The sequence below is a fragment of the Vulpes vulpes genome, chromosome 11, assembly GCF_048418805.1.
Source record: "Vulpes vulpes isolate BD-2025 chromosome 11, VulVul3, whole genome shotgun sequence".
In the NCBI taxonomy this organism is placed as follows: Eukaryota; Metazoa; Chordata; class Mammalia; order Carnivora; family Canidae; genus Vulpes; species Vulpes vulpes.
The window spans coordinates 25,419,143-25,437,793 of record NC_132790.1 but is presented as its reverse complement, the minus strand read 5'-3'; the positions used below and the strand labels follow the sequence as shown (position 1 = coordinate 25,437,793).

The window sequence follows — 18,651 nt, the reverse complement described above, 5'->3', positions numbered from 1 at the left end:
AAGACTTTTGAGATGATCTGTCATATTAGCTTTTCTGTTCCCTTCTTTAGCAGTGTTGTGTAGAATTGATGTCTCTCTCCATCTTGGATGTTTAAATGCATACTTTACTTTTCAACATCAGTCAGAATCCTCCTGGCTCCTCTTGTCTGGTCATAAATACAGCCTCTACCTTCTGATTCCAATCTATTACCCATGTTTCCTTCTCCATGGTAAGCTATCAGGTCTTTCATATTTAACCAATATTTTTCCAGAGACTCTTCACACTTACCGTGGAGTTCTATATAAAGGTCCTGAGTCTTTCTTTTGTTGCCTCCATAGTTCTAAATTTGCTTTTGCTTTTTCTGCTTATACTTTTATAGATTTGGTTTCTTTAAATGGATTTGGTTTTTTGTGGATTTTGGATCTTTCTCATGATATAAGAGATTGGCTTATCTTATATGAATATTGAGGTTTTTCTTTTCCTAGCTAGTTTCCTATAAGGCAGAAGATGGACTAGATCATGGGGTCAGATGTATCAGGGCATCAGATGCTTCTAGGCTTTTATTTTCTTTCATCTCAGGATGAAACTGACAGGAATTTTCATTTACTAGAACTATGCTGAATTGTTAATGGTGTATTCCTTGACTCTAAGTTCTCCTCCTCCTCCTCTTTTTCTTCTTCTCCTCTTTTCTGTCTTTTGCCTTGAAAGCAGTGTAATCAGAGCAATATGTGGCAGAAACTGCTAGTTTACTCTCAATATTCATTCTTCTTCTCTTCCTTAGTAGAACCCTAGATTTACATTGCCATTTGGAATTACATAGCCATTTGGAATTACATTACATAGCCATTTGGAATTAAGATCACCTTTCAGCAGATCTTCCTGCTTGTTTTGGACATGTGAGTAAATTTTGGCAAATGAGATATAGGCAGAAGTGTCCTGTACAACTTAAGTAAATGTCCTTTAAGGGAGAGATATATCTTTCTTTGTCTCTTTGATTTGTTGGTTGAAGGGCAGCCATATGGCTGAAGCCTGAGCAGCCATCTTGGATCATGAGAGAAAAGCCATGTGTTGAGGATGGTGGAACAAGAGGAAAAGACCCTGGGTCCCTGAAACTGTGGAGGGTCAAGTCAGCTGTAGATTACTTATCTCTGGACAAAATTTACGTGAGAAAGAAAGAAATTTTTATTTAGTTTAAGCTGCTATTACTTTAATTTTTCTGCCACAGGTAAGCCTAATTCTAATTAATGTTGTATTTGTTATCTAGAAATAGGGTACTGCAAGTGCCAAAACTGAGGTGCTTAATTAATGAGTGCATTGCGTTGCAGATGCCAAGGACACAGGCATTGCAGACTGGAAAGTTTATGACTCTCGTTATACAATAGAAAACATTTGATCAAAAAATATGAAAAAAGTGTTAGTTGCCTTTTACTGGATAGCAAAACATCCTCGAACCTAATGGGTTAAAACAACAAGCATTTTACTACCTATCATGATTTTGTGGGTTGACTGTGGTGGTTTCAACTGGGTGGTTCTTCTGCTGGTCTCACAGGGGTCTTTGATGAGTTGGATGGAGGCTCGTGATGGAATATCCAAGATGACTTCACTCTCATGTGTGGGTGAGATGGCTAGAAGGGCTGTGACCTCTCTCTCCATGGGACTTAGCTTAGGTTTCTTTACATGGTAGCTGGATCCCAATTAGGCAAAAGTGAAAGCTGCCAGATCTTCTTAAGGTTTTAAAGGTAGTCACAGGAACAGCCCAGATTTAAAGGGAGGGTACTACATAGTTGCAAATACTAGAAGAGGTGGTTCATTGGGGGTAAGCTTCAGACACTAGCTATCTCACCTTGAAAGACTACTTGAGGTAGCAATGTAGTGTAGTAATGGAGAAAGGTAGGGAAATTTAGTATATTGATATTTTCTGGCTCCTTCTTGATACTTTTAGCAAAATCTTACCAGAGAGAAAGAAATGCAGAAACTCAAACTAGAGCTAGCTGCTCTGTACAGATTTACTAAGATTTACTAAGGGAGGAACACTTTGCTATTACCTATAATCTGGATTGACCAAGAATCCTTTAATTTTGAGTCTTGTAGAGTTCAAAAGGCCAATTTTTTCTGCACTGAAGCACTTAAAAGTGTTAACTGCAAAGTGGCAGCCATAGGAGGACTTAAAGATAAGTGCCCTCTTCAGAACAGCAGTGGACCTGTTGGCAAGGAAGGATAATGCTTTCCCACCCAAGTGTGTTGTTTCAGGGTCTGAAGAGAACCATCATCCAGTTGGGGGAATGGCCAATAATGAAAAGATCAGAGTTTTCAGGCTTGAAAACCATGTCTAGATAAGGTCTTTGGCTGTGGTTACTTACATTGGAACTGACTAGAACCAAATAGACTAAAGATTTACTAAATTTTTAAGGAATTGTAGTCTCAAGGAAAACTCAAACCCTGCCTGTAGGAGCCTCTGATTGCTCAACCCTCACAACACTCCTTGGGCCATTGAACCTGCACCAGCAGAAGTGGACTTGGATGACTGATTTTGCAAAAAGGGTATGCTCTCTCATGTTCTTCGTGGATGTGGCTATTCAGCCCGGGGCTTGTATGCTGCTTCTCAGAAATGTGGCCAATCTAGGAATTAAGTGAGGACTACTGATTTACTTATGATTAGGCTTAACCAAGTTTTAACAAATGCTTCTTTGTATCAGGTATTACATTAGTGCTGAAGATGAAGTTGTGAAGGAAAGAAGAGGCAGTTGAGAGTCCAGAAGGCCTGGTAGGACCCATACTCATTCAGACTCATCATTCACAGCTCTGTCTTCTCAGCGAGGCCTTTTTTTTTTTTTAAGATTTTATTTATTTATTAGAGAGAGAGGCAGAGGGAGAAGCAGGCTCCATGCAGGATGCAGGGAGCCCGACGCAGGACTCGATCCCAGGTCTCCAGCATCACGCCCTGGGCTGAAGGTGGCGCTAAGCCACTAAGCCACCAGGGCTGCCCTTAGTGAGGCCTTTTTGAAGGACTCTAGAGATTCCCACATCTGCCCCTTTTGCTGATCTCAGTGATGTGTATCCCAGCTGTACCAGCCTCCTCGGTCAGTCTTGTTGGATTGTTCCGGGTCATGTCTGTATCTGGGCCTGCCACTGACACTTCCAATACACTGATTAGATAGGATGCAGAGGTTAGGACTTATGGTCCTGGTGCCATCAGGGATAATCTTATCCCTGAGACCTGACTGTGCAATGCAGCAGCTTGCAATCTATTGTCCCATGGCCCTTTTACACACACATCCTGCCTCAGCAACCCATCCCACTTCCAAGTGAGAAGAAAGCCTGATGACAACAGCAAGTATTTTTGAGATTACATTTTAGTTTTATGCTTTAGCAGTAGGGTGTGGATACTTTAGATATGAACTCTAACACACTTGTCTTCTTGTCATAAAGAAAGGCATAAATCCCAACCCTTTACAGATAACTGTACCTGACCAGGAGGAACTTGTAGACACAGCTTGTATTAGGCAGTTTCTGGTTGTTGTTGTTTTTTTTTTAAAAGACTTATTTATTTATGATAGACAGAGAGAGAGAGAGAGAGAGAGAGAGAGAGAGAGAGAGGCAGAGACCAGGAGGAGAGAGAAGCAGGCTCCATGCGGGGAGCCTGACGTGGGACTCGATCCCAGGACTCCAGGATCATGCTCTGGGCCAAAGGCAGGCGCTAAACCGCTGAGCCACCCAGGGATCCCTAGTTTCTGGTTGTACATGCAGACAACTGACCATAGCTTAAGTGAAAAGTATGTTCTTGCTTTTTGTCCAGGCTCTGTGTGCCTATTGTATTCTCTCCTACCTGCCAGCTCCAGGAGGAAAAAAAATCCCAGAGAAGGATTCTGATTGGTCCAGCTTCATGTCATGTGTCCATCTAGGGCAGGTTCTGTTTCCAAAAAGAAGGGGTAGGAGGAGAAGGCGGGCTGCTAAGAACAATAGCCAATACATTTGAGTTGAGACAGCAAGACTCCTAGGAGTAGAACTTTATTCAGGAGGAAGTCACTTGAATGGCTCCTTTGTTTTGGTAAATGTAGGGTAAATAGATACCAGTGTTCTAGGCAAAGAGTGACATTGGACTCTGGTGTCTTGAAAAAAAATCCCCTTTTCATACCCCTTGATCTGGTCCCAGGGGAGGAAGCGGAAAGATTTGCATTCCAGCCAAAGAACCTCCCAGAAGCACCAAAGTCACATCATTACAACATTCTTGGTTGGTGAAAGTGGCACTAACTGAACTCTGCCTGCAGAAAAAGACACCAAGGTTCCAATTCCCTCACATGAGGTATACCAGAATATGGGTCACTTCTGCCACAGTTCATGGCTGGAGTTAGAGCTCTTTTCTCCATCTCCCCATATAGAAAATACTTATGTGCTTTGACAGGGCAACTGGGTGGCTCAATAGGTTAAGCATCTTACTCTTGATTTCAGCTCAGGTCATGATCTCAGGGTCATGGGATTGAGCCTTACATTGGGTTCCACACTAACTGTGGAGCCTGCTTAAGATTCTTTCTTTCTCTCCTTCCACCCCTCCCTCCCCATCTGCATGTGTGCTCGCTCTCTCTCATATATATATATATATATATATATTTTTTTTTTTCTGTGTTTTGAGAACAGTAGCTGAACATGAGAAGGGAATGCAAAGAACTCAGTGTGCCCATCAGGTTCAGAGTGACACCAACAGGAGGGCCTGACCCCCTAAGAGTTCTCTGTGGCCTGTGTAAGGATCTGAATCAGCATGAGTATCACACTAGCAACAGTCAATGGTGCCTTCACAAGCACAGGAAAGAGATGGTGAGAAGTAGATGGATCTTGCATGCATTTTGGAGTTGTTGTTTTTTTTTCATTTTGGAGTTTTTATTAGTTTGTTGATGGGCTGTGTGTAGATCTTGAGGGAAAGGAGAATTTAGGAAAGACTCTTTGGTTTCTAACTTGAAGTAGAGGCATTTGCTTATATATGAATTTATATATACATTTCCATATATATGAATTTTATTTAAATATTAAAAACATATATATTGGGGCACCTGGGTGGCTCAATCAGTTAATGGTTTCAGCTCAGGTCTTAGTCTCAGGATCATGAGTTCAAACCCTGAATTGGAGCCTACTTACACACACACTCACACACATATACATATATGTGTGTGTGTCTATATATATAGAGAGAGGGTGTTTAGCCTTATATATATATAGACACACATATATGTATATACATATATGTATATGCATTTGTTTAAATATGTACAAAATATTTCTAGAGGGCTACATAAGAATTTCCATGGGAGATGTGGTAGATTGCAAAAAGATGATCAAAAATCCCTCCCAATTCTTGTGTGCCTGGCCTTTTGCAATGTGACTTTGCTCCTCCTCCCATCAAGATGTGGAGTCTGGGGCAGCCCGGGTGGCTCAGCGGTTTAGCACTGCCTTCAGCCCAGGGTGTGATCCTGGAGATCCAGGATTGAGTCTCACATCAGGCTCCCTGCACGGATCCTGCTTCTCCCTCTGCCTGTATTTCTCTCTTACTCTCTGTGTCTCTCATGAATAAATAAATAAAATCTTAAAGAAAAAAAAAGATGTGGAGTCTGTTTTTCCCCACTCTCAAATCTATCTGGCCAGGTAACTTGCTTTAACCAATAAAATGCAACTGAAGTGATGTCAGAACTCTGGGCCTAGGGGGTCTTGCTGCTTCCTTCCATGCTTACCACCATGCAGAGAAACCTCCTTAAGGATGAGAGATCACAGGAAAAGAGAGGCCCTCAGCCAGCCAGCCTGCACAGCTATACACATGAATGAGGCCAGTTTAGACCTTGTAGCTCATCAGCCAAAGGAATGAAGCAGCATTATTGACACGCAAGACCAGCAGAAGCACCACCCAGCTGGATCCAGCCCAAATTACTGACCCACAGAGTGGTTGGCAAATATGGTGATTGTTGCTGTAAGCCACTGAGTTTTGGGCTAATTTATTGCACAGTAATAGATAACTGTTACAGGAGGGAACTTGAGTAGCTGAAGAACAGGAATAGGGGGGATTTTCATTTACCCTTTTGTATCATCTGAATTTTGAAACTTGTGAATATTTTACCTATTAATTTTCAAAAATGTTTGTTGCAGGGATCCCTGGGTGGCTCAGTGGTTTAGCACCTGCCTTCACCCCAGGGCGTGATCCTGGAGTTCTGGGATCGAGTCCCACATCAGGCTCCCTGCGTGGAGACTGCTTCTCCCTCTGCCTGTGTCTCTGCCTCTCTCTGTGTGTCTCTCATGAATAAATAAATAAAATCTTTAAAAAAAAAAGTTTGTTGCATTTAATGAATAAGTCTCTTATTTTGAACATGAAGAGTATAGTTTTTATTTTAAAAGATTTTATTTATTTACTTGAGAGAATGAGCGAGAGAGAGAGTGTGTGCACAAGCTGGGGAAGAGGCAGAGGAGGAGGGAGAAGCAGATTCCCTGTAGGGCAAGGAACCTGATGCGGGGCTTGATCTCAGGACCCTGGGATCACGACCTGAGCTGAAGGCAGATTCACAACCAAATGAGCCACCCAGGTGACCCGAAGAGTATAGTTTTTATTTTTTTAATTTTAATTTTTAAAATATTTAATTTATTTATTCATGAGAGAGAGAGAGAAAGAGGCAGAGACATAGGCAGAGAGAGAAGCAGGCTCCATGCAGGAAGCCTGATGCAGGAGTTGATCCCAGGATTCTGGGATCATGCCCTGGGCTGAAGGCAGGTGCTCAACTGCTGAGCCACCCAGGCGCCCCGAAGAGTATAGTTTTTAATTGACTCATCACTACATGGATTTTTTTTTAAAGATAGATAGATAGATTTATTTATTTATTTATTTATTTATTTATTTATTTATTTATTTTAGGGAGCGATAAGGAGAGTGTGCATGCAAGTGGGGGAGGGGCAGAGGGAGAGGGAGAGAATCCCAAGTCCACTCACCATTGAGTGCAGAAGCTACTGGGGCTTGATCTCAGCACCCATGAGGTAATGACCTGAGCTGAAAGCTTGAGTTGGATGGTTAACCGACTCAGCCACTCTTGTGCCCCACCACTGATTTTTTTAATTAAACTTTTTTTGAGGCATTGCATACTTACGGAAATATATACAAGAGTACAGCTTGATGAAGTTTCACAGAGCATACATGCCTGTGTAACTGGCACCCAGATCAAGAAACACCACCAGTCTCCTTCATGTTCCTCCCAGCTGCTACCCACAAGGAGTGTATGTGTGTATATACACACATATATATAAAGTAAATATGTTTACTTATATTTATAAATATATTTACACATTTTATTGTTTTTTATTTAGAAAAAGTTTCCTTTCATCCCCACTAAATATATTTGAGTAAGTATATAAAGGATGACATTTTAGGGCCCCCTGGGTGGCTCAGCGGTTAAGCGTCTGCCTTTGGCTCAGGGCATGATCCTGGAGACCAGGGATCGAGTCCCACGTCGGGCTCCCTGCATGGAGCCTGCTTTTCCCTCTGCCTGTGTCTCTATCTCTCTGTCTCTCTCATGAATACATAAATAAAATCTTTAAAAAAGAATGTCATTTTAAAGGCACATTGAGGGATCCCTGGGTGGCTCAGTGGTTTAACACTGCGTTGAGCCCAGGGTGTGATCCTGGAGACCCGGATGGAGTCCCACATTGCGCTCTGCTTGTTCCTCTGCCTGTGTCTCTGCCCTTCTCTCTGTGTGTCTCTCGTGAGTAAATAAATAAAATCTTAAAAAAAAAAATAAAGGCACATTGAGTTACCTGCCTTCATAAGAGCACCTGCAGATCTCTATCTGGCCCTTCTGCGTTAGCAGTGTGAAAAGCTCTGAGCAGTTCCTGTTTAAAACCAAACCCTGGTGGCTGGGAAGACGCGTTCCCTCCCCCTTGTGGCCATACTTGGCTACTGCACCCAAGCTAGGCACCCAGGTCAGTGCAAGAACTTTCCCAACGTTAAGCCGAGGTGCAGAACCGGACAAACTGGGCTCCGTTCTGGGCCGGCATTTTAGAGCAACTCTCTAGGCCCGGTGACCTGACCGTCTCCCGATTGCGGTAGCACCTTATAGTTAGCCTTGGGGGTTGGGAGATGATTTCACCAGCGGCGTGTCCTTCACGGGGAGGAGATGGTTAGAATGGGGAGTGAGGAGGAGCAGCTGAACAACCGAAGAACAACCGGGTTGTTAGAGATCGTGGCCTTGGCATCCTCAGAGCACAGGATGCGGGAGGGCCCTGGGCGTGCCTACGTGGCTGAAGCCCTGAAGCCCCGCTTCTCTGGAGCTTCTGCCTCCTGCAGGCCCTGTGGGAGCAGGTGAGGCATGTGGGAAGCTTCAGGAAGAACCGGGGCGTGCTGCAGAGACCTCGGACTTCTAGGGTAACACCCCCCTACCCCCCCCACCCCCTCACCCCCCGTGAGCAAGGCAGAGACCAAAGACAGGACTTCTGTTTTTAAAAGTTCACTCTTGGGTGGCTCAGATGGTTGTCTGCCTTCTGCTCAGGTCATGGGTTCAAGGGCCTGGGGTTGAGCCCCACATCTGGCTCCCTGCTCAGCGGGGTGCCTCTTTCTCCCTTTCCCTCTGCCACTCCCCTGCTTGTGCTCTCTCACTCTCTCTCAAATAAATAAATGAAATCTTTTATTTTTATTACTATTATTTTTTAAGATTTTATTTACTCATGAGAGAGAGAGAGAGAGAGAGAGAGGCAGAGACACAGGCAGAGGGAGAAGCAGGCTCTATGCAGGGAGCAGGACGCGGGACTCAATCCCAGGCCCCCAGGATCACGCCCTGGGACCAAGGCAGTGCTAAACCGCTGAGCCACCCGGGCTGCCCCAAATCTTTTTTTTTTTTTTTAAGTAATAAAAAATAAAAGTTCACTCTGGGGGAAGTGGGAGGAACTGATGATTTCTCCAGAGAACTGGTAGAGGGCCATAAGGGGTGGACCCACCGAGGAGGTCTCCACAGGTAGACCTTGAAGCTGGGCTGCAGGCCTAGCCTCCTGCCTCTCACCCCTGGGGCTGGTCCGCAGGACAGAACCAATTGCAATCTGTAAATATTGACATTGGTCAATTCTAGTTTGTCTACTTTACCGTCCCTATCTTTTGGTTTCCCCCTTGTGTAATATTTTGTCACATATGGGACACACACCACTAGCCCTACTCAGCAGTGCAGATATCAAATAGGGTATGAGTGGGGAACCATATAGGCAGAGAATAGGGCACAAGCAGCCCCTGGAACTCATTTCCCACTGCACTGTCACCAGAGTCCCAGTGGAAGGGGCCTGCTGCAGTAATGTTGAAATGGAGAAGGAATGTATTTTGATATGAATGACTTTTTTTTTTTAAGAAAAAAAAGGAACTTTTAATAGAGTGGGTATGAGGGCAGCCCCGGTGGCTCAGCGGTTTAGCACCGCCTTCAGCCTGGGGTGTGATCCTGGAGACCGGGAATCGAATCCCACGTCAGGTTCCCTGCATGGAGTCTGCTTCTCCCTTTGCCTCTCTCTCTCTCTCTCTGCCATGAATAAATAAATAAAATCTTAAAAAAAAAATAGAGTGGGTATGAGAAGGAAACAGCTAGGTGACTATGCCACATTGGAAGTACCGTATCCAGCAAGTAGCTTAGTTAGTAAGGGGGAGCCCCTAGAACCCAGTGGCTGATATCATTGGGCTAATGCAGATATATTGACCTAGCTATCTGGGGAAATGAATGAACCTCTGAGGTCATCACATATATCTCTCCTTACACTTGAAAAAATACTCAGTGTCAGGTAGGATGTTTGGGGCTGTAATTGAGGCTTTCTAATCAAAATTGCCTTAAGGGGTGCCTGGCTGGCTCAGTCTGAATAGTGTGTGACTCTTGATCTCAGGATCATGGGTTTGAGCCCCACAGTACATGTAGAGATCACTAAAACAACAACAACAACAACAACAACAACTTTATTTATTTTAAGGATTTATTTATTTATCTGGGAGAGACAGGGAGAGAGCATGAGCAGGAGGGGCAGAGGGAGAGGGAGAGAATCTCAAGCACACCCCGTGCTTAGCAGGGAGCCCCATGTGAGGCTGGATCCCAAGACCCAGAGATCACGACCTGAGCCAAAACCAAGAGTCAGAAGCTCCACCAACTGTGCCACCCAGGTGCCCCACAAATAAATAAACTTTAAAACAAAAGTGACTTAAGCTATAGAATTTTCATAATGTCGATTAACAAGAAGCCAGCAAAACAGTCTCTGGATTGACTCAGTGGCTTAGTTTGTCCCCTAGGACCTTGCAATCTTTCCCCTCAGCCACCCTTATTGGCAACATCTTCCCTCATGGTTGCAAGGTAGCTGTTGTAGATCCAAGTATCATGCTATCATGCAACAATATCCAAAATCTTCCCTCCTCATCTCTCCTCTTTTATCTTTTTTAATCACAGAGGAAAATCTTTCTTAAAATCCTCCCCCCACCAGGAGGTATCCCCTTTCATTTCACTGGTCAGAACTGAGGCACACAGGCTCCACTGACCCAGCCACAGGAAACAGGGACTGTTACCATGGCTGGTGTGGACAATGGGTCATCCTAACAACAGAGAAGAGGGAATGCCTGCTAGGAAGTGAACCCTTGTGTCTGCCATTACATTTTTGTTCTTTTTTCTGATTATAGAAGTCATATATGTCCTCTGTAGGAAATTTGGGAAATCCAGAGAAGGATGAAGTAGATCCACCTGGAACCAAGCACTGTCTTATCATTTTGACCTGCTTTTCTCTCTCTCTGCACTCTGCTCCACTCAACCCCCTTCATCCTCTTCTGCACCAGCCCTTTATCTCTGTTTCCCCACACCCAAACCACCTTCTATTCAGTACAGAAAAACAGTTGTTGTAGGTCTTGGCCCCAAATTCCTCCCTTGCTTTTTTTAAAGCTGTGGAAAAAAAAATCATAAGTAATAGAGTATGTAAAAAGGATGTGTATAGTGCAATGATGTTACAAGTGCTTGTGAACCCACCATTCAGCCTGAATACTTCGAAGCCCTGATCATGTACCTTCCTTTCCCTTTCTGAATTGGCTGTTGCCCACTGTGTTCATCATCTGTTGCCACAAAAATGCCATGTATTGCCTCAAAATTCAACAAGCTTCATTTCATATTCATGGTCTGCAGGTTGCACTAATCTAGATTGGGCTTGGTGAGGTGGCTCTACTTCAAGTTGCGGATTGTCTGCATTTGGCTCCAGACTGCAGGCTGGAGCCAGGTCTGCTTCATATGTCTATCATCCTACAAGGATCAGAGTCTACCTGGCGCATATTCTCCTCCTGGCCCTTCACTGAAGTGGGAGAACCATGTCAAACAGCAGCAAAAGGGGATCCCTGGGTAGCTCAGCTGTTTGGAGCCTGCTTTTGGCCCAGGGTGCGATCCTGGAGTCCCGGGATCAAGTCCCGCGTCGGGCTCCTGGCATGGAGCCTGCTTCTCCCTCCTCCTGTGTCTCTGCCTCTCTCTCTCTCTCTCTCTCTCTCAAGGTCTATCATCAATCAATCAATCAATCTTAAAAAAAACCAGCAGCAAAAGCCCATTGAAGGCACTGCTCAAGTCATGTTTACTGACATTCCACTGGCCAAAGCAAATACGAGGCCAAGCCCAATCTCAGCAGGGCAGGGAAGTACACTCTTTCCCAGCAGAGAGAGGTACCCAAACATTTGCTGAACCACAATCCAGACTGCCATAAAAATGCCTTTGGTTTTCTTTATGGTTTTGCCAGAAAGAGATGTATCTCTGCAGAATATATTAGTTGTTTTCCTCTGGTTGTGAATTTTCTTTTCTTTTTTTTTTTTTCTTAAGATTTATTTATTTATTCATTCAGAGAGAACGAGAGAGAGGCAGAGACACAGGCAGAGGGAGAAGCAGGCTCCATGCAGGAAGCCCGATGTGGGACTTGATCCCGGGTCTTCAGGATCACACCCCGGGCTGCAGGCGGTGCTAAACCGCTGCGCCACAGGGCTGCCCGGTTGTGAATTTTCTATAAATGGATTCTGAGTGGGTATATTTTCTGAGTCATGTTTCTCTTTACTTTGTTTTATCCCTATTTTATCAGTCAGGATGTTTGGTTGTGAACACAGACACCAATGCTGGCTCCCTTAAGGGAAAGGGATTTATTGGAAGGGTTGGGTGGTTCATAGAATTGATGGGAAGGTTGGAGGGAGAGCCAGGCTCAGGAAGTGGATAGGATACAGATCAGTAGTTGCATGGGGCTGGACATGGAGATTCCCTCTACAGGGAACTCCCTCTAAAGGGGCACAAAGAAACTTTTTCGGATGATGAAAATATATTTTGATTGTGACAGTGGTCATATGGGATTTATACGTTAGTCAAAACTCATCAAACTATATACTTCAAATGGGTGCAATTTATTGTATGTAAATTATGTATCATCTCGATCTAAAAAAGAGGATATGCTTCATTTAATAATAATTTTAGGGATCCCTGGGTGGCGCAGCGGTTTGGCGCCTGCCTTTGGCCCAGGGCGCGATCCTGGAGACCCGGGATCGAATCCCACATCAGGCTCCCGGCGCATGGAGCCTGCTTCTCCCTCCGCCTGTGTCTCTGCCTCTCTCTCTCTCTCTGTGACTATCATAAATAAATAAAAAATTAAAAAATAAATAAATAAATAAATAAACTTTAAAAAAAAAATAATTTTTAAGTCTGTAGCGGCTAGTGCTTGAGAAAGCAACTGTGGGGTTCTTCCCTGACTAGTTTTATATGATTTGGGGTGATATTTCTGGCTCTATACTGGGTTCTCTAGGCCTCTTGTTGATTCTGTGAGCTCCCCAATAGTACTTTTTGTTTTTTAAATATAACAGATACATCTCAATAAAAAATTCAGTGATTTGAGTATATTCACAGGACTGTGCAACTATTGCCACAATCAATTTTAGAACATTTTCATTACACCAATAAGAAAGGCCATACACATTGGCAGTCAGTCCTCATTTCCTCCTAGGCACTATATTACTTTGCTAGGGCTACCATAATAGAGTATCTGGGTGTCCTTAAGCAACAGAAATGTATTCTCTCATAGTTCTGGAGGTTAGGAGTCTAAAACAAGGTCCTGGTAGGACCACGCTTTCTCTGCAGGCTCTAGGGAAGAATCTGTTCCATGCCTTTCTCTTAGCCTCTCATGCTGTCAGCATTCCTTGGTGCTCCTTGGCTTGCAGGCACATCTGCAAATTGCTGCCTCTGCTGCCGTGTGACATTCTCCTCTGTGTCTCATGGTTTCACAGGGCATTCTTTTCTCTTCGTGAGTCTTTCTGTGTGTCTGTTGTCTTCTCACGAAGACATCAGTCATGTTAGATTAAGAACACACCCCACTCTGATATGACCTTGTCTTAGTTTACATCTTAATTATATTTGCAAAGACCCTATTTCCAAATAAGATCACTTCACAGGTACCAAGGGTTAGGACTTATCATATCTTTTAAGGGGACATAATTCAGCCCACAACAGTCTCTCATCTCTAGGCAACCACTAAGCTACTATCTGTATTTATGGATTTACCTATTCTGGACATTTCATATAAATGTAATCATATAATATGTAGTCTTTTGTGACTACTTTCTTTCACATAACATGATGTTCTCAAGGTTCATCCATGTTTTAATGTGTTGTATTAGTACTTCATTACTTTTTATTTGAAATAACATTCCATTTATGGATATACTGTAATTTTTTTGCTCATTCATTGATGGACATTTGGATTGTTTCCATTCTCTGACTATTATGAATAGTGTTGCTGTGAACATTCTTATACATATTCTTGTGTGGATATATATTTTACTCTTGGATATATACCTAGGAGTGTAATTTCTGGGTCATATGGCACCTCTATGTTTAATTATGAGGACCCGCCAATCTGTTTTCCAAAGCAGCTACACCATTTTACATTCCTACCAGTAATGTATGGGGTTTCTAATTTCTCTACATCTTTGCCAACACTTTTGGCAAAATTTTCTGTCTTTTAGATTACTAGTCATTCCAGTGAGTTTGAAGTATTTCATTGTGGTTTTGATTTGCATTTCCCTAACAACTAATGGTATTGAGCATCTTTTCATGGGCTTATTCCCATTTCTTTTGTTTGTTTGTTTAAGTTGGCTCCATGCCCACCTGGAGCCCAATGTGGGGCGTGAAGTCACAGCTGTGAGATCAAGACCTGAACTGAGACCAAGAGTTGAAAGTTTAATGGACTGAGCTACTCAGGTGCGCCTCCCACATTCTTTTAATCAGTCAGAAATTTTTGTCATGTTTCTGTTGCTTGACACCTATAAACAATAAAACCATGAATCCCTAAAACTTTCCTGAAAGTCTCCTTAAAAGGTGTCTGTCTTCTGAGTTGGTTGTGGGCCTAACAAAAGAGTTCTCCGGGGTCCTTTGAGTCTTCCTTTAAGGTCTCTTTAAGGGGACAGGAGTTCCATTTCACAGAGGCCCTCAAAATTCACCAAAGGGTGAGAGGCTGCATCCAAACTCATTAAATCATTCATAAAACACTCACTCACTCTCCCTACTTGTCCCATGCCTGGCTCGGTGTGTAGGGTCCTGCCTTTAAGGAGTTCATCATCTGCCACAGAAGGCACACATGGACATAGCCAGTCTCTGTTCAGAGTGATCAGTTTCTACAGAGGAAAACACAGGATCTCTCTGTCCCTGCGAACAAGATGCTTCTTAGAGATGGAAATATCTGAGGTAAGTCCTCGAGGATGAATGGGAGATAGCCAGGTGAAGGGTGGGATATGTGATGATGCTCATGAAATGGCTCACTCAAAGGGATGGCTTTGTATTAGTGATGATGTAAGTTCAACTGCCATAACAATAATCCTCTCTGATGTAAATAGATATATTTTTTAAAATAGATTTTACTTATTTGAGAGAAAGAGTGTATGTGAGAGAGAGGGCACAAGCAGGAGGAGGATCAGAAAGAGTGGGAGAAGCAGACTCCCCTAACTGCTATGGACCCTCCTGCTCAAATAGAGAAGAAACAGATACACAGGAGTCACTGGTCCATAGCAATTCTGAAATCAAGCAGGGCATGCATTGATTCTGAAGTCAAGCAGCTCCATGAATCAGATCAGACTTAGGAATACTTCTCTGTGGGTCTTGGTTCTGTCCTCTGAGTCATCCTTCCTTTCTCATAAAAGGTGGCCCGTGTTTGCATCTGAGTAATTGTTTCAGCCCATTTCCTAAACTATTGTACAAGCTAAGGAATCTAAAGTTCTCTTTTCATTTTATATTGTCCCTATCCCTTTCAAATGTGGCATTTGAGTTTGTGACACATCGTTTAGACAAAATTCTTGTAGGGAGAAACAAAATCTGTATTTAGGGAACTTCCAGGAGTTCAGTATGACCAAAATATTGGGCGTTCCCTGGGTTTCTCTCTGCTAGAATTCTAGACACAGAACCACAGTTATTGTGTATTATAGTCCTCATACCTGACTGTGAGAACCTCTAGGGCAGGGTCTATTTCTCAAGAAGAAATAGATAAATCCATTTAGCTGGGATGTTTTAATACAACTCTCTCAGTAACTGATAGAATATGCAAAATAAGAGCAGCTCCGGTGGCACAGCGCAGCGGTTTAGCGCCGCCTGCAGCCTGGGGTGTGATCCTGGAGACCTGGGATCAAGTCCCACATTGGGCTCCCTGCATGGAGCCTGCTTCTCCCTCTGCCTGTGTCTCTGCCTCTCTTCCTGCCTCTCTCTCTCTCTCTCTGCCTCTGAATAAATTAAAAAAAAAAACTTAAGAATATGCAAAATAAAACATCAATAAGGACACAGGAAGTTTGAATAACATGCTTCAAAATTTTGACCCAATTGACATAATAGAACACTGGGTCCAATAACTATAGAATAAATATTCTTTTCAAGTGCACATCAAATATTTATTGATATGCTCAGCCATAATGTAAGTCTAACCAAATTTCAAAGAGTTAAAAATTATATAGTGTATGTTCAATGACCACAGTTGGATTATGTTAATCATCAAACAAAAAGAAAACTTGGAGATCCCAAAATATTTGGAAATTGAACAGCACACTAGTAAACAACCCAAAGGTAAAAAAAGAAATTACAATAGAAAGTAAAAAATATTTTATTCAAATGATAATGAAAATATAATATGTTAAAACTTATAGAATGTAGCTGAAGCCATGTTTAGAGTGAAATGTGGGGCTTTAAACGAGTATGTACTTTTTTTTTTAATTTTTATTTATTTATGATAGTCACAGAGAGAGAGAGAGAGGCAGAGACATAGGCAGAGGGAGAAGCAGGCTCCATGCACCGGGAGCCTGATGTGGGATTCGATCCCGGGTCTCCAGGATCGCGCCCTGGGCCAAAGGCAAGCGCCAAACCACTGCGCCACCCAGGGATCCCAGTATGTACTTTTTAATGGCTGAAAATCAACTATATAAAAATCTACCTTAAGTAGTTAGGGAAAACATCCAGAAATTAAATCCAAATAAAGTAAAGGAAGAAAATAATAAGGTTGACAGAATAAGTTAATAAAATAGAAAATAAAGATATGAGGGCCCTGGGTGTCTCAGTTGGTTGAACATCTGCCTTTGGCTCAAGTCATGATCCGAGGGTCCTGGGATCAAGCCATGCATCAGGCTCCTTGCTTAGTGGGGATTCTGCTTGTCCCTCTCCCTCTGTCTCTGCCCCTTCTCATGCTCTTGCTCTTTCTCAAATAAAAAAAATGTTTTTTTAAAGGAACAAGAAAATGAAGATATTAAAGAGAGGACTTAAAGAACCAAGAGTTAATTCTCTGATAAAACTACTAAAATTGATAAACTTTTCACCAGACAGATGAAGGATAAAAAGAGGAGACACAATTATCATGTAGAGTGCCATCACTACAGATCCTACATGAATCAAAAAGAGCATATTGTAAATAACTATATCTCAACAAACTTGAAGTTCAGATGACATGAATAGATAACTAGAAAAACACAGCCTATCAAAACTGACACAAGAAGAAATAGGAAGACTGAATAGTCCTGTTTCTACTAAATAAATTTAATTTTTTATTTAAAAAAATCTTTCCACAAAGAAAACTCCAGCTCTCTCTCTCTCTCTCTCTCTCTCTCTCTCTCAAATAAATAAAGTCTTTAAAATAAAATAAAATTCTTAAAAAAAAAAAAAAAGAAAGAAAATTCCAGGTCCAAATGCTTCCAGTGAACAGAAAAAGTAGAAGTACTTCTCAATTTATTTTGTGTGATCAGAATTACCTAGATCCAAAAACCTAACAGGGGCATTATGAGGAAGGAAAATTATAGGTCAAACAAAGATGCAAAAATTCTAAACAAAATATCAGCAAACCAAACCAAAAGATCTAAAAGTAGCATAATACTACACGACTAAGTTCTACTAACTCCAGGGATACAAAGTTGATTTGACATTTGAAAATTAATCAATAATAATTCACCACTTTAACAGACTAACATTAAGAAAACCATAAAATCATCTCAAGAGATGTAGAACAATTATTTTATAAAAGTTATCAACCATTTATGATAAAATCCTTTCAAACTAAGAACAGAAGGGAACTTCCTTTATCTGATGAAGGACATGACCAAAAACCTATGTCCAACATCATACTTACCTTTGAAGTATAAAAACCTTTTCATGAGGGATACCTGGGTGGCACAGTGATTGAGTATCTACCTTTGGCTCAGGTCATGATCCCAGGGTTCTGAGATCAAGTTCCACATTGGGCTCCCTGTCAGGAGCCTGCTTCTCCCTCTGCCTATGTCTCTGCCTCTCTCTGTGTGTCTCTCATGAATAAATAAATAAAATCTTTAAAAACAAAATATGAATGCCTGGATGGCTCAGTGGTTGGGCGTCTGCCTTTGGCCCAGGGCGTGATCCTGCGGTCCCAGGATCGAGTCTCGCATCAGGTTCCCTATGTGGAGCCTGCTTCTTTCTCTGCCTGTGCGTGTACCTCTCTCTCTCTGTGTGTGTCTCTCATGAATAAATGAATAAAATTTTTAAAAGACAAAACAACCCCCCCCCCCAAAAAAAACCTTTTCCTGAGATGGGAATGAGAAAAGAGTGCCCACTATTACCCCTTCTATTCAACATTGTGCTGAAGGTCCTCCCTTATAAAATAACGAGAGAATATAGGATTAGGAAAAAAATAATTAAAATTGTAATTATTTGAGTGCAGGGGTTTGGCTTGATTCCTCTGCTGCGAATCACAGAGTAGGTGTTTGTTTGGTGGGTAATTGTTGAGTGGACAGATGGAGCAATGGATGGATAAAGAGAATGTTAAGTAGTGGGGCCCCCAAGGCAGGGGCCTATACTACATGGGCACTGGCTACTACATAATCAACAGAAAAAGTAAAACAACAATGAAATTGCACAAGGAAATTTTTTTTATTGATAAAAATTTGATGGAAGAATCAGGGAAATCTTCCTGATAAAATGTAGATCAGCAAAGTCTTGCCCACTGTTTCTACTTTTTTTTCTCTCTAGGACCTTTCATAGAGAGGTGAGAATATTTGGCCCCTGCTTTGACCCTAAGGATTTAAAAAAAATCCTTATTTTTTTATTTTTAAAGATTTTTATTTTATTATTTTTAAAAGGATTTATTTATTTATTTGAGAGAGAGAGAGTGAGAGAGCGAGCATATGGGGGGAGGGGCAGAGGGAG

General features: G+C 42.3%; 1 long non-coding RNA gene across 2 annotated transcripts; it reads left to right on the top strand.

Annotated features, from left to right (window-relative positions):
• Positions 1–989: 989 nt before the first annotated feature.
• LOC112928754 (uncharacterized) lies at positions 990–14,163 on the top strand. 2 transcript variants are annotated; one of them, XR_011995349.1, is made up of 4 exons: positions 990–1,596; positions 2,430–2,521; positions 2,677–2,744; positions 14,103–14,163. It is a non-coding gene; the product is annotated as an uncharacterized lncRNA (long non-coding RNA). The 2 variants fall into 2 exon arrangements; XR_011995348.1 differs by lacking the exon at positions 990–1,596 and having other exon boundaries at positions 2,393–2,521.
• Positions 14,164–18,651: the final 4,488 nt, after the last annotated feature.